Here is a 6,385-nt window from a genome sequence, read left to right as displayed (position 1 = left end):
TTTTGAGAAGCTGAGAAGGCTTGGCTCTGTTATTTCCATGTATTCTTCATGAGTTTTGTTGTGGTCTGCTCTTAGGTTGTGGGCAGCACTGAGCTTGTTCCTCCGTACCAGTGACTAGGTCGGTGAGCTTCCTAATTCAGGAATAAGGGAAGGTAACACATCATTGAGGCTGTGCATTTTAACTGTGTCTTCCAGTGCAGTCTTGTAACTGATGTTTAGATCTCCTGTTTGATTCTGATGTCCATGTCTTAGTTACTTTCAAATAAGGAAAAGGAAAACAAATGTTGCTGATTATCCTAAAACCCAGCAAATAAGTGGGTAGATTCGTCAGGGACAGTGGAGATGGCTGAGAAGAAAAACAAGCAGAAAACCTCAACAAGCCTATGGAAGAAGGTCAAATTTCTATCTTCTGTAGATAACACTGTTTAGTTTTCCTTTTTTAAAAATTCCAATCCATCATGGACTGTTTTTTTTTAAATGAGAAAAATTAAGTCCTATGTGATATTAAATAAAACCCAAAGGCATACAAACGATAAGCCCCATAATTTAATAGTTAGATGCAACAGACTTAAAAAAATTCAATTACATTTCTTAACTGTTGGCAAAGGCTAACTCTAAATTCTGACTTAATCACAGGCCAGTAAGCCTATAGGACACAGAGCTGCACTGCTCTGCAGCTCATCCTTCTGAGCAGCAATAATCTCATTCATTTCAGTTTACAGAATCATCACCATCACTTTCCAATAGTGGGTCCCAGAGTAACACAGTGACCAGAGTGCTGCCTGACTTCAGTTCCCAGTGAATGAGTGCTGGAGTCAACATTAATACCTCCCTCATGGACTTGGTGCAAGGATTAAACGAGGAATGTGTAAAGCACTTAGTATTTTTTTTAAAAAAAACCTTTTCATTCATTAATTTTGTTATTTCATATTCTCATTTGAAATTTTGTGTTAACTATGGTTGTACATATTTGTGGGCTACATAGAACATTTTTGTTTTTTGAAGATTTATTTACTTTTATTGCAAAGTCATATATACAGAGAGGAAGAGAGACAGAGAGGAGGATCTTCCATCTGATGATTCACTCCCCAAGCAGCCACAACAGCTGGAGATGCGCTGATCTGAAGCCAGGAGCCAGGAACTTCCTCCAGGTCTCTCACACGGGTGCAGGGTCCCAAAGGCCGTCCTCGACTGCCCTCCCAGGCTACAGGCAGGGAGGTGAATGGAAAGTGGTGGTGTCAGGATTAGAACCGGCGCCCGTATGGGATCCCAGCACTCAAGGCGAGGAATTTAGCCACGAGGCCACCGCAATTGGGCCTGGAACATTTCAGTATGTGTGTATGTCTATTGATCAAAGAGGGTGATCAAAGTTTTACCTTCTGCGACAATGACTTCATTGTCAGAAGATAGGAGCTTCTTTCTTACAGTTGTTCACACAATATCTACTAGGTTGTTTTTAACTACAGTCTTCCCACTATGCTTCAAATGCTAGGAACTTATTTCTGTGCTGTAGCTCAGAACTGGTGTATGTTATCCAGTCTCCCTCTACCACCCTACTGCTATTACTCTGGGCCATTATCCATATTGGGTTATAGGCTACTGTTTAAGGTTTTGGATGAGGTCTAGATGGGTGTAAATACATCCCTATACAATTCTATGAATGAATCAAGATTGTCTTGTCTTCTAATAATTGGAGTAATTGGATCTTTGCGTTTGCCCTCATCCAAGGGTTAACCTGATTTGTGCAAATTGACCAGGGGACCTGAAGATTGACTTTACAGGCTACCTTAGTTCATCCTTGGGAATCAAATGCGACTCTCCCATGTAGATCCTAGATCCCACATAAGCTAGTCGTAGCCAAAGATCTAGCCTGAGAAGATTCCCATATATATCTCTGTGAACCTTTGCAATGACTACCAACGCTACTAAATACTGTCTCCTGAGATCTTTATTATCTTTCTGAATAAGAGAAAAAGCCCTGGAAGGCATTCAAAATACTAGAACAATTTGGAGTTGGAAGAAGTGGGCCTAGGGGTGCCCTGAAGCCTAGAATGTACCTACAGAGCCACACAAGGAAACAATTTGTGCCAAGTGGTCTTGTAACAGGGCTAAGCCAAGATTTATGCTTCTCAGAGAAGTGGCTAACTGTTTCAGCCTCCACCCCCTTGGCATTTCCTATTCTGCCCTTTTCTGGTTCCAGCTAAACCCACTTCTTCTAATTATAAAAATAAAAAACAATGAAACTACACCTGAGTGGCAAAGAACATTAACGGATTGTTTTGCTCTATCACACAAACATGTTTAATCAGTAAGGTAGGGCTACTAGAACTCTCCTTTGTTCTCCCATTTCTTGTCTCTTCAGTCTGTAGGAACAAGCAGAGGCAGCTTGGGTCATGGGGCCTCTGGCCTCACTGCAGTGCCAAGTTTCCTTCACTGTGGTGAACTGAAACCACTTTATGTTTTTCCAGTTTGATCTGGTAAAGCTGCAAGTTTCACATTCAAAATTTATTTTAAGTTACTGCAAAATCAATTTTTACAGGCAAACCAAAAGGTCTCAAAGATCAAATTTGATTTTTAACAGAGGAAATCAGCTCAATGACTTTTGAGGGCAGGAAGATTATAAATTCAGGTTGCCAAAATTTGGGGGGCTGAGGCAAAGGGCATAGTAGTACCAGAATGGAAGGAGCTTGATTACATTATTACAGTACACAGAAAGCTGGGTGATGAGTAAGACATTCTCCTGAACACAGGGCCATCTGGCAGGTGCTTGGCAGAGCTGAACAAGAAACAAAGGGTATTAATTGTCAAGTCCTTGTAAAATTAACCATTCTTGTTCCTCATCTAACGAGTAAAACTGATACATATTTTCCCATAAACTGCAAATGCCTTTCTTACAGGTCTTGAATTTTTGCAGGAGGATAACTATTTCTAATTTTTAGTTAGTTTATTCATTTATTTTTATTTGAAAGGCAGTTACAGAGAAAATGATTTTCCATCTGCAGGTTCACTTCTCTATTGCCTGCAACAGTCACGTCTAGACCACATCTAGATGAGGCCAAAACTCCATCTAGGTCTCTCCCATATGGGTGGCACTTGAACCACCTGCTGTCTCTTCCAGAGTGGGCAGCTGGAATCAAATCAAACACCTATGCCAGGATAGCAATATTAATAATTGAAATAAAATAATTCTCCTTCTGTGCTCATCCTTTATCACCTGGTTGACTGATGCTAACATTGAAATTAAGATGCTGGACTCCCTGCCATGGTTCATGCCTGCAGCGATGGAATTATGACTGGCTGGCTATGAGCTGTACTGCTGTAATAATATGGAGGAAATCAATATGGGGGAGGGCTTTGGGGTATCCCAGAGCCTATGGAACTGTGTCATAAAATGAAATTTAAAAAAAAAGAAAAGGAGAAAATATTATTCAAAAAAAAAAAAAAAGAAAAAGAGAAATGAGCAGCCACTTCTTGGTAGGTTGGTAGGACAATTCCTCTGGAAAAATCCTGCTTTCTGTAGCCACTTATTCAAATGAGGTTACAAAGATAATAAGAAATATTAGAAGAGTCGCTTAACGGGAAATCAGTCTTTTGATAAGACAAAAATCAAAGCGCCTCTCAGGAGGCATCACGTTTCCTTGTGTCATTTTCTAAAACAGCACAGTATAAAGCAGCCACTAGTGAATGAGAACACCCTGGTTCTGGTTCAGTAGAGTCCTTCAATAGCTCAGGCACAGTGAAAGAACACTTGGCTGAAATGCCCTTGAATTCTGGAGCTGCCAGGAACACTCTAGGAGCCGTTCATGGTCCTATGGCATTAAGCCCCCACCAGTAGCTCCAAATTCCATATGCCATAGTTGATTCATTCGCTTTTGTTCCTTGCACCATTTGAACTTATTTCCAAAAGATGGGTCTGTTCATCTGTGCTTCCTGTTAAACGGTGTTTGTGTGAGAGTTGTTGGATAGTGTGTGACATTCTCTAAAGCCTTTCTATATTTTTTGCAGAGTGAACTTTCCTGGCAAGGAAGAAAACCAGTGCTTTAACTACTCTCTCTCTCTCTCTCTCTCTCTCTCTCTCTCTCTCTCTCTCTCTCTCTCTCCCCCTGTCTCTCTCCACCCCCCCCCACCCGTTGCAACACACGCTCGTGTGTGTGGACACATACATATGTACATACCGATCTGAACATTCCGAAGTCCTCTGAAAAATGACTCATATCTCCAACCAGATGGTCTAATAGTCATTGCTTTCCCAATTCTTCACGATTCTGGAATTGGCCCTAAGTGTACAGAGAGTCTTCTAGACATGGCAACTGTGGTAGAAAATTTTCTTAAACTTCATTTAACTTCCTGAGAAAATTCTAAGGCCTCTTAAGTTATTTTTGGACCCACAAATTTTAGATGAGCATACTTAGTGTTCTGAAAATAACACCTGGTTAGCAGAGGCTAGCCACTTCACTAATTGAGAGCAAAGAGAACATATTTATTGCACTCAATACTTGCCTATTCTTTACATTTTTCAAAATGCTTTAACAGGGCCCAGCACGGTAGCCTAGCGGCGAAAATACCTCATCTTGCATGCCTGGGATCCCGTATGGGTGCCAGTTCTAATTTCATCCAGCTTCCCATCCAGCTCCCTGACTGTGCCCTGGGAAAGAAGTCAAGGATGGCCCAAGGCCTTGGGACCCTGCACCACGTGGGAGACCCAGAAGAGGCTCCTGGCTCCTGGATTCGGATTGGCTCACCTCTGACCGTTGCAATCACTTGGGGAGTGAATCAGCAGACAGAAGATCTTCCTCTCTCCTTCTCTCTGCATATCTGACTTTCCAATAAAAATAAAATAGATCTTTAAAAAATGCTTTAATAATGTCTCATTAAATCTGCCCAGCTGTGAGGTGATGGAGTTGATGATATTGCTATAAAGCAACTAACTTCAGAAGATTGAATAGCTTCCTTGAGTATATTACTCCGTTCTTTCAACTGGAAGGATAACTTTAGCACAAAGGGGAATTTATTTGCTCCCATAACTGTGTGGTATTTGCCAAACTGAAGGAAAAAAAGAGTTGTCAAGTACTAGGGCCTCCAATATTGGGATAAGATCTCAGTATTGCCAGAACCTCCTCTCCATTCATCCTTATTTATTCTTGTCCCTTTTGGATTAATTCTGCAAACAGGTTTTCTCTATAGGGAGGGACAAACAGTGAGTGGTAATCCCACATTTAGACCCTTAGAACTCATGATTAAAGAGCAGGTTTGGGGGTAAAAGTCTCCAATTTATTTTGCTTACAGCATGAGATCTTTTGGAACCAATCTCTGCTTCCTGGCAGATGCAAGGCTATGGTTGGGTGAGCCAAGATCACGTGCCCTACTTGGGTGATCTGGGGGGAGGTAGGGGTTCAGTTCCTGCCAGCTTCCACAGGAAGACAGGGAAAGAGGAGAATGTCCTGTAAAGGGAAGGGGATGACATTAGTGGCTAAAGAAATGAAAAAGTATATGGAGTAGACACAAACAACTGCCGCAGTCTACTACACCAACATTCTGGAAAATCCAGGTTGCCCTCTACAAAACATTAGATTAGGATAGCATGAGAAGAAACTAGTGGCCAGGGGATTTTAGAAGTTATTTTAGAACTCTTAGTCACTGTTTTTCAGACGTCATGTAGACGAACTATACCTGGAGAACTGGAAAGTCTGCATATTAAAGAAAATTATCTTGATAAAAGTTATATTTGGAAAGCTAAGAGAACAGTGTTTCTCAAAGATTTTGACCATAGGGGCCTTTATATTCTTAAAAATTGGAAGGAATTCCCAAAGATCATTTATGTATGTGAGTTATAGCTACAGGTGGAATATCTCTTACATGAAATGCTTGAGACCAAAAGTGTCTTTGGATTGAAGATTCTTTCAAAATCTTGAAACATTTGCTTACACATAATGAGATATTTAGGGTATGGATATCTATGGCAGGTCTTAACACAGAAATTCATTTGTGCTTCATATATACTGTATGCACATAGCTTGGAGGTGATGTTTTATGTTGATGTCACAGGCAGCAACTTTACTTGCTATACCACAACACCAGCCCCGGAATTATTATTTTTTCAGACTTATTTGTTAATTAATTAATTAATTGTTCTCTGAAAGGCAGATTTTACAGCGAGAAGGAAACATCTTCCATCTGCTGATCTAAGCTGACCCGATCCAGAGCCAGCAGCTTCTTCCGGGTTTCCCACATGGATGCAGGTTCTCAAAGCTTTGAGCCATTCTTGATTGCTTTCCAGGCCATAAGCAGGAAGCTGGATGGGAAGTGGTGTAGCTAGGTCATGAACTGGCACCGTATGGGATGCCAATGCTTGCAGGTGGAGGGATTAAGTTAATTAAGCTGTTGT

This window comes from Ochotona princeps, chromosome X (genome assembly GCF_030435755.1).
Source record: "Ochotona princeps isolate mOchPri1 chromosome X, mOchPri1.hap1, whole genome shotgun sequence".
Classification (NCBI taxonomy): Eukaryota; Metazoa; Chordata; class Mammalia; order Lagomorpha; family Ochotonidae; genus Ochotona; species Ochotona princeps.
This window is presented reverse-complemented; position numbering follows the sequence as displayed.